Raw genomic sequence first — 14,650 nt, forward strand, 5'->3', positions numbered from 1 at the left:
ACCAGTGCTCTTACCAGTCTTCTAACAGTGACCCTTGTCAATACTGTTCTCACAGGAAACGACTCTGGACAATGTCTAGCGACAAGTGCCACCTGCAATAACTGCAGACGCACTGGTCATTGGCCCCGCTCTCAGAAATGCACTGCTAAGGAAGCTCAGTGTAATATCTGACAGAAACAGGGATATTTTGTAAAGATGTGCAAGTCTACCAAGACGAATCGGACCGGGATGCAGCCTCACCTTCAAGCCCAAGTGGAAATTGCCCCTCACCACCTACTAAGTCAAACACCAGCTGCCTTCTTGTGGGTGCCAACTCAGATAATGAGTCCCCCACCAGTCACTGTCTCCCTGTCATTCGGTGATATCTCATCACATCTCCAGCTAATCCCCAATACAGGAGCAGACATCACAGTGATTGGCACCACACACTTGGATGTACTCCACATACCCCGGACAAGACTTTCACCTCCACCCATGACGGACATCTTGGCAGTAGATTGGATCCCCCATGACAGCAGCTGTGGGATGCTTCCAGGTGACACTTCATCTCGGCAACAAGTTGTGCTTAGCAACCATACATGTTCACAAGGATATCCAGACCGCCCTCCTCTCCCGTGGACATTACTGAGCCCTCGCCATAGTGTCACCAGACTTTCTGAAGCCCATTCTCAAGGTTATGCATGTCAACAGATGTGCCCAGTTTCCTGCCTCCACCATGACGTCACCCACAGCTACTGAGGACTATTTTCTCTGCCATTTCAGCGAAGTCCTCATATCCAGGACGGATCTGCAGACTCAGTCACTAAAGAAAATGGTAGGTCCCCTAATGCGGATCCACCTGAAACCTGACGCTGTAACATTCGTTATACACACGCCCAGGCCCATTCCATTCGCCTTCATGGATCAAGTGAAAGAATTGCTTGACTCCTTAGTGCAACAAGGAATCATCAAGCCAGTAAGGGACACTGTGGATCACACCCACCTAAATTCTCAGGTCACCCGCCCTGCACACCCATCATCCATACCGCATTATGCCGTCCACAACATCTCTCCTACCGTGAAGTACTTCACCACAGCGAACACCCTGCATGGCTACTGGCAGATGGTGTTGGCGGAAGAGGACTGCCACCTGACCAGGTTTATAACTCCGTACGGAAGATTTCAGCACTGCTGCGGCCCAATGGGATTTTCGGGGATGGGTGATGCATACTGCCTCCATGGGGATATGGCCCTACAAGGTATCCCCAACCATGTGAAAGTCATAGATGATATCCTCCTGTCCAACAAGGATCTCCCTTCCCACCTACAACACGTACACCAAATGCTGACCAGGTGCCGTCAATACAGCATCACCCTCAACAAGGAGAAATTCATCGTAGCTGCCCCTAAAGTTAACTCTGCGCTTATGTCCTATCATCCGACGGCATTACAGCAGAGCCCCGACAAGGTATCCTCTATACTTGACTTCCCTACACCGTCCAATGTCACAGATCTCAGGTCATTTATGGATCTTGTCTGTCAACTCACTGACTTCACTCCGGACATCGCAGCATCAGCACAGCCCGTACGCCCACTTATGAGCTCCAAATGTTCATTCATTTGGACCCCCAAACATGAGGACGCAGCTCTGGCTTCACTACCTGTCCTGGCACCCTTCAATCCAACCTCGCCCGTGGTTCTGCAAATAGATGCCTCACGCCTGTACGGCCTCAGCTGTCCTACTTTAGACTGTTAAGCGTCCCAGTCAGATGAGTCTCATTAACGTGTGGCTCTCGCTTTTTCTTGCAATTAGGGTCAAACTCACACTGGAGATAGTTTTTCATTCACTTGGGCTATGGCTTTTTGTGCTTATAATTCTGGACTTCAGCATTTCACCTTAATGATTAACCATTGCCCCTGGATAAAGATTCTCAACCACTATTACCTTGGACATCATTAAGAATCCAAGCCCAAAATGCCTCAATGAAAAGTGTTGCCCATACATCTTATTAGTCTGGTTTGTAAACAATCTCAAACCAGACCCCTGTCACACAATCCATCATGTACACCTGATTGATGAGACAAATGTTCTACATTCTCATCCAGAAACTGATGTCAGGCAAATCTGTTTGCCACTTTCACTGATGTAATCACAGGACCCATCATCAAATAGGACTCTCAAAATTCGTAATGGATCTCAGGATCCTCAGACTACAATTTCGTCCGGATCTCCAACAAAAGTAAAGGGATCTCTCTCTCTCTCCTCCATGAGTCCAGTCACTCCTGCAATGAAAAGTCATCTTTCACTTCCGGATGGAAGAAAAGTTTGTTTCTTCAATATCCTCATCATGGAGGTCAGAACTAGAGCCTCCATCATCACCTATGTATTGCCAGTATCGACACCACCGAGGATTTGATTTATCAATGTCCTGCAAGACAGACAGTGTTTTGGACAGGCATTGATGCGAGTATAAAGAATTGGTCTGAAAAAACGCCCCCAGTCAGTAACAGAAAAAATGTTTGGCGACCACCACCGGCCCTGAAAAAGTGTGTCAGGGAGGAACTTCTTCCAAGTTACAGGACGTGTTCGATGTTATCACTGATAGATTTTCAGGCTGGCCTGTAGTTGTTTCCTGTGGACATGACACAACTGTAGCCAGTGTCACAAGAATGTTCTGTGCCTTCTTCCACGAGATTGGTGTCCCACTCCGCTTACAGACCAATGGAGGACCCCATTTAACAGGTTAATTCAAGCAATTCTCCGTCAGATGTGTTCTCATTCACTTCTCCACATTACCTTCAGTCCAATGGACACTTGGAAGCTGCAGTAAAAGCTGTCAAACACCTGATCATCAAGACTTCCCTATCCGGGATCATAGACCGTGAAGCCTTTGATAGAAGATTGCTGGAGCTTCAGAATTTCTGACCCCTGCTGGACCGCTCCCTGGTACAGATTCTCCTGGCCACCCTCTCTGACCTGTGGTCATCATTGAGAATCCACCAGCCCACAATGCCTCACAGGTCACATGCCCACCCCTAAACAATCATCAGCCAGCGAGTCAGGATGCAGGACACCACGATGCTACGATGGGACAAGGTCAGCATCGTGATGGGCTGCAGCAGGTCAAGACAACTCAAGGTGCGAGTATGGTTCCAAAACCAAAGACTTTCACACCCAGTGCCTAATATGAGTGATGACACCTCCCCAAAGTCCCACTTCCTCTTGCTCTGGCTGGCAACAGAGCCATCATTCAGAAGATAGGACTCCCAATGAAATCGTCATTCATCCTGACTCACTGAAAGGAGTCAATGTTCCATTCGAGACTGTGCTTTGGGCGTAAAGAGGGATGGAGGTGTATAGATATCAAGTATCATTACCATTGCACAGTGCATACATTGCGCACAGCTTACATGCATTCATGTATATTTACTTTATTATTGTTTTACAGAAGAATTATGTTTACTTTATCATTTATCCTTCATCAGTGCTTAAACCATTATACTTATTGTAAGACCACTAGCTTGGTTATGCATCGTTGCAACATTGCAATTATATATGACAACACCGCTATTGTACCCGCCATGTACGATGCATAAGCAGTTGCAGTTAAGTGGCCGCTGAAGTGTGACAAGTGTGGGACTTCCTCCCATTTTTACGTTAGTGTCTGTCTGTCTTTAATATATGGGAGTATAAAAAGTCTTCGACTTAGATTCATCACCCTTAGTTCCATTACCTACATGGATAGATTTTCAGGGTGGCATGCAGCAGATTGTTAATGCTTTGAGTCACACTGACAGCAACCTGAGCCAGTAGCACTCTGGGTTCGGGTCTCTTTTTTCCGTCAAAAGCTGCAGTAAACGCCCCTCTCGTTCTAAGCTTGGGGTCTCATTTACACAATTCATACTTTAATCGTATTCTTGCGTTACATATGATAACCTTATTTGGAGTCCTCGTTCTTCATCGCATTATCATTGTCATAATTAATCTGAGGTGGTTTGAAGTAATGCTTGACTCCTTTAAAAAATTACCTTTTAGGAAGTGTCCGCCATGTGTGAATTGTTTCCTGTCATTGGCTCCACCTAATTACAGCCATGAAAATATCTTTTGTGCAGCTAATTCATTCCTTTCCAGGATGGCTTCAACGAGATGCTAATTAGCCTCGTGTTATGCAGAGAATTCAGATAACCAACTGCAACGAGCCTCTCACAGAATCACATAATGACCCCAAAGCGCACACCATCAGCCAGTACGATTCATAATCAAGTTTTATCATCGTCATTAAGAAGACTGGTCTCGCTGCTAATGAGGACCAATGATTATAATTTTATATTTGTAGCAGAATAGTTTTAGAAGAATATCTTCATTGCTGCAAGTTTTGTATTTATTGCTAAGTCAAAATATGGTTGAAAAACCAAAGTTATTTTTTATTTGTCTAATATTCATTTAATTATGACTCTCTCCCTCAAGTCCTCTCTCTCTCTCTCTCTCTCTCTCTCTCTCTCTCTCATGCCAATAAATCACTCCCTCATTTCCCTTTTGCGGTCTAGGTATTCATCCTGAGTTCACTAAAACTGAGCTTGTTTTCCACCGACAGGTTTGTGTTCACAACATCCATTATCAGAATCTGTTTTACGAGACAAAAAGGATTCTCATTTCGGTTTTAATCAGAACGAACAACGCAAACATACAAATTTAATTTATTTTGTTTTATCAGAAGAATATTTTTACCTTTCTATTTTTAATTTCAAATATTTAAACTGTCATTCAAATATTTTGTGTAGCTTGGTTATGCATCGTTGCAACAGTATAAGCAAACGGAAAATAATATCTTTTTTTGCTTTTGTACTGTTTTACTCTTCTGTTTACGATTTGTTAATGGTTAAACTTCAGCTTTACATTATTGCTTTTGTTTCTCTAGGAATCTTATCCAAGTAGACTGTATATAGATATAATCAGTTTGCATGCCTGCTTATTTTCAGAGACAAGTCTGCAATAAATTTGAAATTCTTAATTATACCGTTATAATTTTTCTTCATTATGGGATAATCATATATATATATATATATATATATATATATATATATATATATATATATATATATATGGCAGGGTTATATAGGCAAGCAGAACAGTCCATAATGACGGCATACCGAGTCACGTTTCAAGACATCTGATCTCATTATCAAAGCTGGAATAAGTAAAATATAAATATAAAATCAGACTCATACTTAAAATTACAATCAAAATATAAAGCTTGGGTCTCAGTTATACAAAAGAAAGACAAAATTTAATCGTTATTCGTTTGCGGAGTATAAAAGTAGATGACATAATTTGAATTCCAGGTTCAGGAGTAAACTCATTATCAGGTACAGAGTTGTTGAGGAGGTGGTTGTTCAATCTTGGTACTAGTAGTTTAATAAAAATTAGATTCAAAGATAGTCCGCGAAGAACTGTGAATTGTTTGGTCATTATTCCAAAAATTTCTATAATCAATTTCTGTTTTACATCTTTTGGCGTGTTCTCGAATTTTGAGAACTCTGGATTAATAGTTTGACTCCAGTTTAGCCTAGCCGTGTTATGACAATCAATTCGCACTTTCAGATAACCAACTGCAATAGGCGCACAGAATCAGATATTAATGACTTTCCTGAGCTACATCGGGGGCAAGCAAATACGATTAACGATGCTTGATGTAATAAAGGCTAATTTTGTCTTTGTCACTGGAATAATGATTTGATATTAAGAGATTGACCGTCAATTTACAATTAATGAGGTGCATACTGTTTATAGGTTATTCAAAGTAGTTGTAAAAGAATATCGTGGATAATAAATTTTTCTGGATGTTTTGTTACTCAAAATACATTGTTTTAATTCATCAGTATTTACGTTGAAAAGACTTTTTCCGGTCTACAGGTTTGAATTTTTTAGCCATTGCTGTTTTAACTTTAAATTAAACTCCTTGGTTACCGTCTTCTCACAGAGCTTTTAATATAACTTCCAGCTGGTTTGGTTTTAATAATGAAATAACTTTCTTATACAAATACTTTCTAGACAATTGTTACCCTTCCAGACTTTTTTATACCTATTTAAATAAATTTCTGAATGATAAATATATCCATTACAAATAACTACAGTTTTAAGATGACATTTTTGCCAGTCTCTCATAATCCACGATAAGTCTTTTACAAACTTTGAATAACCGAATTCAACAGTATGCACCTGCCATTAATACAAAACAAATTGATTCCGGTCAATCCTCTTAATATCAAATCATTATTCTACTTTTAAAGACAAAATTAGCCCTCTTATGACATCAAATCGTCTATTTTTTGCCTGCCCCGATGTAGTCAGGGAATTGGGCGCAACAGCCGCCTACAAAAGTGAAAATATTGTCATTTTTTGCTTTAGAACTGAGTCAAACTATCTAATCCAGATTTCTCATTTGTTCGAGAACACGCCAAAAGATGTAAAACATTATTGATTTTGTTTTTTAAAATCTTTCCAAAGTAGACAGTTCTTAGATATTCCATCTTTGAATCTCTTTTTTTAAACTACTAGCACCAAAATTGAACAACCAAACTACCTCAACAACTCTGTACCTGAATTGAGTTTCCGGCCTGGAATTCTTTGTTTATGTCACTCTACTTTTATACTCCGTACAAACGGTAACGGTTTTCTTAATTTGTCTTTCTTTTGTATAATTTTTCTTTTTTATATTTTGATTGTAATTTTAAGTATGAGTCTGATTTTATATTTATATTTTACTTATTCCATTTGATAATGAGACAGATGTCTTGAAATGTAAGCACAAATAAAGGTATGCCGTCATTATGGAGGGTCTTAAATGGTCCTGTTTATCGGTTGATATAGCCATATACCCTCTCATATATATATATATATATATATATATATATATATATATATATATATATATATATATATATATATATATATATATATATATATATATATATATATATATATATGGCTGGGGCAAGAGGCTGACTGCCCTATACCTAATCCTGATTTTGTAAATAAAAAGAGAAAGAATAAAATACTAAGTTTCAGGATTTTGAGTATGATTAGATGCAGTGCAAAAAAATAGAACTGGATCATAGTTGATTTGTTTAGGTGAGAAAGTTGGATGTTTTGGCACTCATTAAGACAAAAGTGAAAAGGCGATGAGTGCAGGAGTGGGAGGGGACAAAGAGTGACTGTGTCTATGTCTGAAAGGAGTAGAATTTGGGAAGGGGTAGTGTCAGGAAGACTCTAAAGACAGTTGAAGGAATACATATATGTTATCCCAAGGACTGTATGAGTGAGACTGATGATGGCTTGAAAAAAAGTGGTAATAGTGAGTTTATGATATTCAATGAAAAGAGTGAGAGTTAGAGATAATGTTTGTTGGCTAGTTAGTCCATGCCTGGTTGGGTTTAGAGAATATGAAAAGGTGGTTGTGATAGGTGTTCTGAATGCAAAGGGAGGTGACAGACTAAAAGATAATGTTGTTGTCAAGTATGGCATTACTGGAGTGAATGTTATTAGAATCTTGTTGATATTTATTTGAAAATGGGCTTGACTGTTTAGATATCAGGGTTCAAATGTGAAAAGTTTCCTAGGTTATTATTTTGTAAGTACAAGGTAGATGGAGGAAATAAGTAAATAACATTATGGTGGGTTATGAAAATTTCAGGAATGAATTTTCATGCCTTATTCATGCCAACTGTTTGATGAAATACTGAAATTACACACAGATGGAAACAGATATCAGTGCCAGTAATGGTATCTATTGATTGTGTGATGCTTTGTCACCTTTTGTAATGCTTCTTTACCACCTTCAAATGCTATGCTGTTGCTTTCTTATTATTTCTTTTATTCGTTGTCCATGTAAAGAAGTTTATTATTTCCTTTATAGTTACTTTATCATTTCTGGCTTTGTTGTTATAGTAGCATTTAAGTCCCAGGAGGCTTTAGGAAGACACAGTGCAGCTTTCTTACTCCATTAACACACTAATTGAAATATACATATTATTTACAATTAAGTGAATCGAAGTATGAGCCTTGTTTCTTCTCAACCCACAACTGGTGATGGCTCATGACCTCACTCCTCTGCTTCTCTTTCTTCTATCTGCTTTTTTTCTGTCTGCTCTGTTCCTTTCTGTTCTGCTTCTCTCTCTCTTCAAACTTGCTTTTTCAAGGTTCTTGAAAGGAAAATGCCCATCCCATCAATAAGCGGACCATAGCTTCTGACCCACCCTTGTTAGACGTCCTAACTGGTTGGAACTTATCTAACGACGTGCCTTTGGGTGTAACTAGACGAATTAATTCCTCCTACAAAGGAGGGGATTTATGACGTCACCGGAAGTCTTAGTTTCCGGAGAGAGTGGAACAGTAAGCCCACAGGTGAGACAGGTAAACATCCTTGTTACAATTGCGGTTAGATTACTGGTACCCATGTTTTGGTACGTAAACACGACACAGGAAGTGTTGTTACTCGCTCTGCTTCATTCTTCTTTTTCTCTCTCTCTCTCTCTCTTTCTCTTTTATCTATCAATCTATCACTAGTTCTCTCTCATTTATTTTTCTCTCTTTTATATTTATGTTATTCCTAAATAATATTCTCCCAGCTATCATTACAATTGTTTGGAGTCTCTTATAGAATTTCTTGTCTTTTTATTTTGATCCTTGTCATGAAAATGGAAAGGAAAAATGTCATGACTTCTAGATACTTCTGGAAAAATGGAGGTTTGCCTTTGATGTTTCTTGCTTTCTAATTCCATTAAAACTTGACCTAAAGGAAATTAAGATAGTCAGGAGACGTTTCGGAAATCTTTGAGTTTACTCAGCTTCCTCGGTCTCTTGGCAAGAGTTCAACGTACGAAGTTTTTTATCACTAAAGCTTATTTGATGTTGGATATCGCTCCGACGCAAGATATTTGCATTCATTGTTGTGGCACAACTCATGGAGGTGTCTTATTCGAGAGTCTGGAGACTTGACGAAGTGTGTTGATATAAAACGAAAAGTCTCTCGTGTTCCTCAGCGAAATTTAAACTTTTGTTTTCTTATTTGTGACGGAAGATCATTTTTGTTTCTTTTATGGAAAGAGCTTCTCTCTGTTATTCCCTTCTTTCATTTTCTTCTCTTTCCTCTTCCTCTGGCAGAGAGAATAGATAAATTTTCATGTATAACCATTTTCATCTTTTTAAAGGCGTCATTGTTATGCCTTTTCCGTTTTATAAAGAAATGCTCAAGCATTTACATTTCCGATTTTTCAAATGCGCACACATGTTTTTGAAAACGGAAAGATATGCTCACACATCTCCTACACAAAGGGAATATAAAGAGAAAACTTATTCGTAAGATAAGCCCAAGACCTGTGAGAAGAGAGAATGATGGGTGGGGGAGATGTGAAGAGGAATTCTACTCGGTAAGAGGAGAAAAAGAAGTTAATGCAAACAAAAACGTTGAAAAGACAATAAACTGTCTGGGGACAGTTTCGCTAATCATGGAAGAGAATAATTTGCATTTCGTCAATATGGAAGTCATGAAAGTGACATTAGTTGAAAGTAAAAACTGACTGCCCATGAACCTTCAGTGTTCAGCATTTTTACTTTTTCACTGCATTTACATTTGCAAGGAAAAATACTTCTGGTGCTAGAAGAAATTTTATTCCTTAGTGGAGGACGATAAATGGACGATCTTCAGATGTTGCCCTGTTTTGCTAATAGATGTCAAGCGTAGTTTCATTTGTTAACTATGTTATTTGTTTTGTAAGAATTACTCTTGAGGGACATAAATAAAAAAAGTCTCCTCTCTCTCTCTCTCTCTCTCTCTCTCTCTCTCTCTCTCTCTCTCTCTCACACACACACACACATACATCTTTGTGTGAATGCGCATGCACGCGTTTATTTATGCTGATACAGACGGGTATAAGGCAAGAGTCAGTGAATGTGCAGATTACACGTAATCTCCTTGAAATGCATTTTTGAAGGTTTCAAGTTTACATTGTCGTTTAGAAACCAGAGGTCAGTCAACTTCATTCTCAAGTTCAACATTAAAAGAAACAATCCACAGTTTGCCTTTAAGATAATAAACAGTGAAACTATATTTTACCTCTATTTTATCTTATTACTACTTTCATTCTCATTGGCGTCTTTACTATTATATCCTATAGTAACTCTAAAGTATTTTATTCTTTGCCTCCCTCTCAAAAGCTTTCGGCATTGTAAGTCGTACTATTTTATTAAAGAAATTCACAATGCTGAATATTGATCCGAGCTGGTTTGAGAACTGTCTAGATGACAGATTCCAGTCATTAGACTAAACGACTTCGTTTCAACTCGTAAAAATTAGGAGTTCCCCAGGGTTCATTTCTTGGCCTTATACTAGTCTTTAGTATATGTCAAACAGCTAATCAGATTGTTACGCCGGACTGTTTCATCATTCAGTGTGCTTACGATACTCAAATCTTATAGAAGCAGTTATAGATAATATGACAGATCTTCTTTAGAGAGCAGAAGAAATTTTGAACAGATTTAAGTGTTATTTCCAAAAGAATGTTTTGCCTCTTAATGAGAATAAAAAAGTTTATTTTTGCAGGCAACATATATCAGAAATTGGGAACAACCTCCAAATTGATTTTTATGGAATTATCATTAAACCAATGACGACAGTAAAATATTTTGGTGTTGACGTCAACCGATATATGAGCTTCGAACCGCATACAGCCAAGTTTACAAGTAAGTAATGGGTGCTCTCATATTTTTAAATAGGGTAAAAGAATCATTTGAACCATCTGTTTGTATAATAGTTGTTCAATCACTGGCAATGAACCTCATTCATTACTGCTCAAAAGTTTGAGGCTACCAATAGTACACAATTACAGAAAATTCAAAAGCTTCAAAACTTTGCAGCTAATGTGGCGCTGCTAGCAGTGTTAGAAAATATGAACATACTTCCCCATTTCTGAAACAACCAGAGCGGTTAAAAATAAAGGATAAATAAGAAATAAAATACCCAACTGGTTACAAAGTTTTCGCACAGTGAATTCTGCTAGCGAGGTTACTACCCGTCAGGGGCAAGACCTATTCGCAAGTAGAGCCAAAACTGATGTTGGCTTACGAAAGGTAAACGTACGAGGTCCACGTCCATACAATAAGATTCCACGTAAATTTACCGGAACGGGTTCTCAGTTCACCTTTAAAGATAACCTCAAGAAATTTTTTTCGAGGGAATCTTTTTTCAAATCGCTATTGAATGCCATTTTACTGCACTTGAATTTTATCTTTTGTGTAGCGCAGCGTTGAGAATGTTGCCGTTGTGGGTTTTTATAGCGTGTAACACTATATATGTTTGCGAATGCATTGCAGAATTCACAGTGTATATTGGAAAAAGATTATCCTCACTTTTATTCTAGAGATTATTTCGTGTATTTATCTATAACTTTCTTGGTAAGTTTTTTGCGATTTAGTTTGGGAATATTTGCTGCATAAATTAATTATAATTTGCAAATAAATTCACCTATATGACGTCCTCTAGAAGTCCTTTGCTTCCCTCTCCTTCAGATCATTGATCTTGAGTGATTGGTTCGGGAGTATTAAGGTTTCAGATAAGGTTCTCACGCACCCGTACAGTTTGGATGGGCTCTCCTTTGTAAAATCTAGGTAATTCTAAGATTATACAAAAATACACAGGCACACACAAGCACGCACACATACACTATGTGTAGTAATATACAGTAGTGTATATATATTATATTTATATATATATATATATATATATATATATATATATATATATATATATATATATATATCATACATATATTATATATACATACACACATATATATACACAATTAGTATACATATATATATATATATACATATATATATATATATATATATATATATATATATATATATATATATATATATATATATATTTATATATATATATATATATATATATATATATATATATATATATATATATATATATATATATATATATATATATAGTTTGGGTGTGTTGTATGTTGTGTGAGTATACTGACTTTGACAGAATGTAAAAGGTCGAGAGGTTGAAGGTACGCTAAATAAAGTAACAGAATCCAAGACTTTTCTGTGAGTTATTTATGCATAATATGAAAAGAGAAACTTGCTTATCCAACCACACAATACATGCAAATATTATGCGAAGTTTTAGGAATATAAATACACACCGACTGGTAGCATGATACATCACCATGATAGCGGGTCAGAGACGTTGTGTGGGAGCTTGTAGAAAAGAAATTGTAAGCATATGCAGAGAAAGAACCTTTCTTCCTTTTATTTACTCCAACCACACACACAGTTCGCACACATGAGGAAAGAGCATGCAAATAAAATTCTCTAGATGCGAATTCGTAAAGATATCTGAAAAATATTCCAAAAAGAAACTGTCTTCATTCCTTTAGGTAAAGGCACCTGGACGAATATTAAAAAAAAAATTATTCCCTTAGATGTTTCACATTGGCAACGCACAAACTAAAAGATATAATAAGAAATATCTAATAGAGAACGCTCCTCACTCTACATCCCTGGCTATATTATATTTTTACTTATTTTATACAATGAAAGTGAATATACATCGATGGAAATAAGTTGGAGAATGACAGCAGCTTGTCGACTTCGCATAAATCTTCTCTGGATGAGACAAATGAATTCATTATTTATTTGACAGCTCCTCTCCCGCGCTCCCCTTCCCTCTCTCTCTTCTCATGGTATTTGCATATGGGGATTATGAGTTGGCAATGGCTTTGTATCTAATTAGAGGACAAATAATAGAAAACCTCATGATAATGCATTTAATCCATTAGTAACCAAGAACTGATATTTAAACACGAATCGCTGTTTTCAAGGTATTAAAACATCCTGGACAAGTAACTTATATTTTTTTTCCGGAGAAATGAATTCTCTTGCTTCAGACATCTTGCATAAAACCGTTGCCTCAATTTGAGGTTGCATCTGCTGCTCATTCTCGATTCTTTTTAAAGATAATCAGTCTTTCTTCCATCTATCGCCTCTTTCTATGGACTCTCATCTCACTGGAAAAAGAGATAGACTGATAGGTATCCTGCCAATCGCAAAATATTTCTAAATTCGGTTCTAATTTTCTTTTCCTCTAAGCTGTTCCAATTCTCTGAAAGCCAAAGTGGGGCTCCTGTAGGACTGTGTTTATTTCTTTCACGATTTATTGCTGTTCTTCATCTGAAATGCTCATGAACAGAAATGTTTTGCAATCTCTCTCTCTCTCTCTCTCTCTCTCTCTCTCTCTCTCTCTCTCTCTCTCTCTCTCTCTCTCTCTCTCTATATATATATATATATATATATATATATATATATATATATATATATATATATATATATATATATATACATATATATATATATATATATATATATATATATATATATATATATATATATATATATATATATATATATATATATATATATATATAGTATATATATATATATGTGTGTGTACATACATACATATATAGGCCTATATATATATATATAGGTTATATATATATATATTTATATTTCCACACATTAGCACAGGTGTAAAATAAGAGATGGGTGTAGGTCTGACCGGTTCAACTTTATCCAAGCCATTGAGAATGGCTTGAAATAAAGTCAAACCAGTCAGGACCTACCATGGTCTCTTATTTTTCACCTGTGGTAATGTGTGATAAATGAATCACCTACAAAAAGTGATAAATATATTATATATATTATATAAATATATATATATATATATATATATATATATATATATATATATATATATATACTATATATATATATATATATATATATATATATATATATATATATATATATATGTATACAGTATATTATTATGATTAGCAAGAACTCGCTAGCAAATTGCTCCCTTCTTTTTTTTCATTTACTGTCTGCCAATCGATATTTCACACGGTCAGAATACAAGGGATTAAAACCGATTGTAGGCCACTCCCTTTAAGTAGATAATTTCTGATTCGAGGCAAAAGTGAATCTGTCTGGCTGCTCCTTTTCAGACCAGCTGAAAATGACTCACCTCCCTATGTGCTGGACGTGCCCCCTGCCCATAGGAGAGGTCATAAAGCGACAACCAGACCAGGGCTCGCTCTCAGACGCTTGCTAGATGACCGGGTGTAAAGACGACACCACAACCACCCACCATGCCCCTGGCCCGGCGACGCCCTTAGCTCCTAACCACGTGGCCTTTCAAAGTATACTTTTCCTTCATGCACTTCAGCCACCAACCACGTGTTCCCTTCGATGCTGGCCTGGCCGATGACCCACGCCCTTGCCCGGTGCTTCGTGAAGTTCCCACATGTAGCCGCTTGACGCTGAAGCCCTGCATCATACCACATGGAAGATTGCACTCGTCCTCGGAATCCGCAAGTCATCCACGGACCACCTTCTGCGCTGGAACCAAATCTTCCTTATGGTAAAGTGCTCTGTAAAGATGTCCATTCAGTCACGCTTTTCCTCGTAAAATTTTCTTAATTTGAGTGCCAGTAATCACTGTATCTCTTGTCAAATGTCCATGCTACTCGAGTGCCGGCAGTGCTAAACCATTATTAATTCATCGAAGCCCATTGGCACCCTCAGTGC

The sequence above is a fragment of the Macrobrachium rosenbergii genome, chromosome 13 (assembly GCF_040412425.1).
Source record: "Macrobrachium rosenbergii isolate ZJJX-2024 chromosome 13, ASM4041242v1, whole genome shotgun sequence".
Lineage (NCBI taxonomy): Eukaryota > Metazoa > Arthropoda > Malacostraca > Decapoda > Palaemonidae > Macrobrachium > Macrobrachium rosenbergii.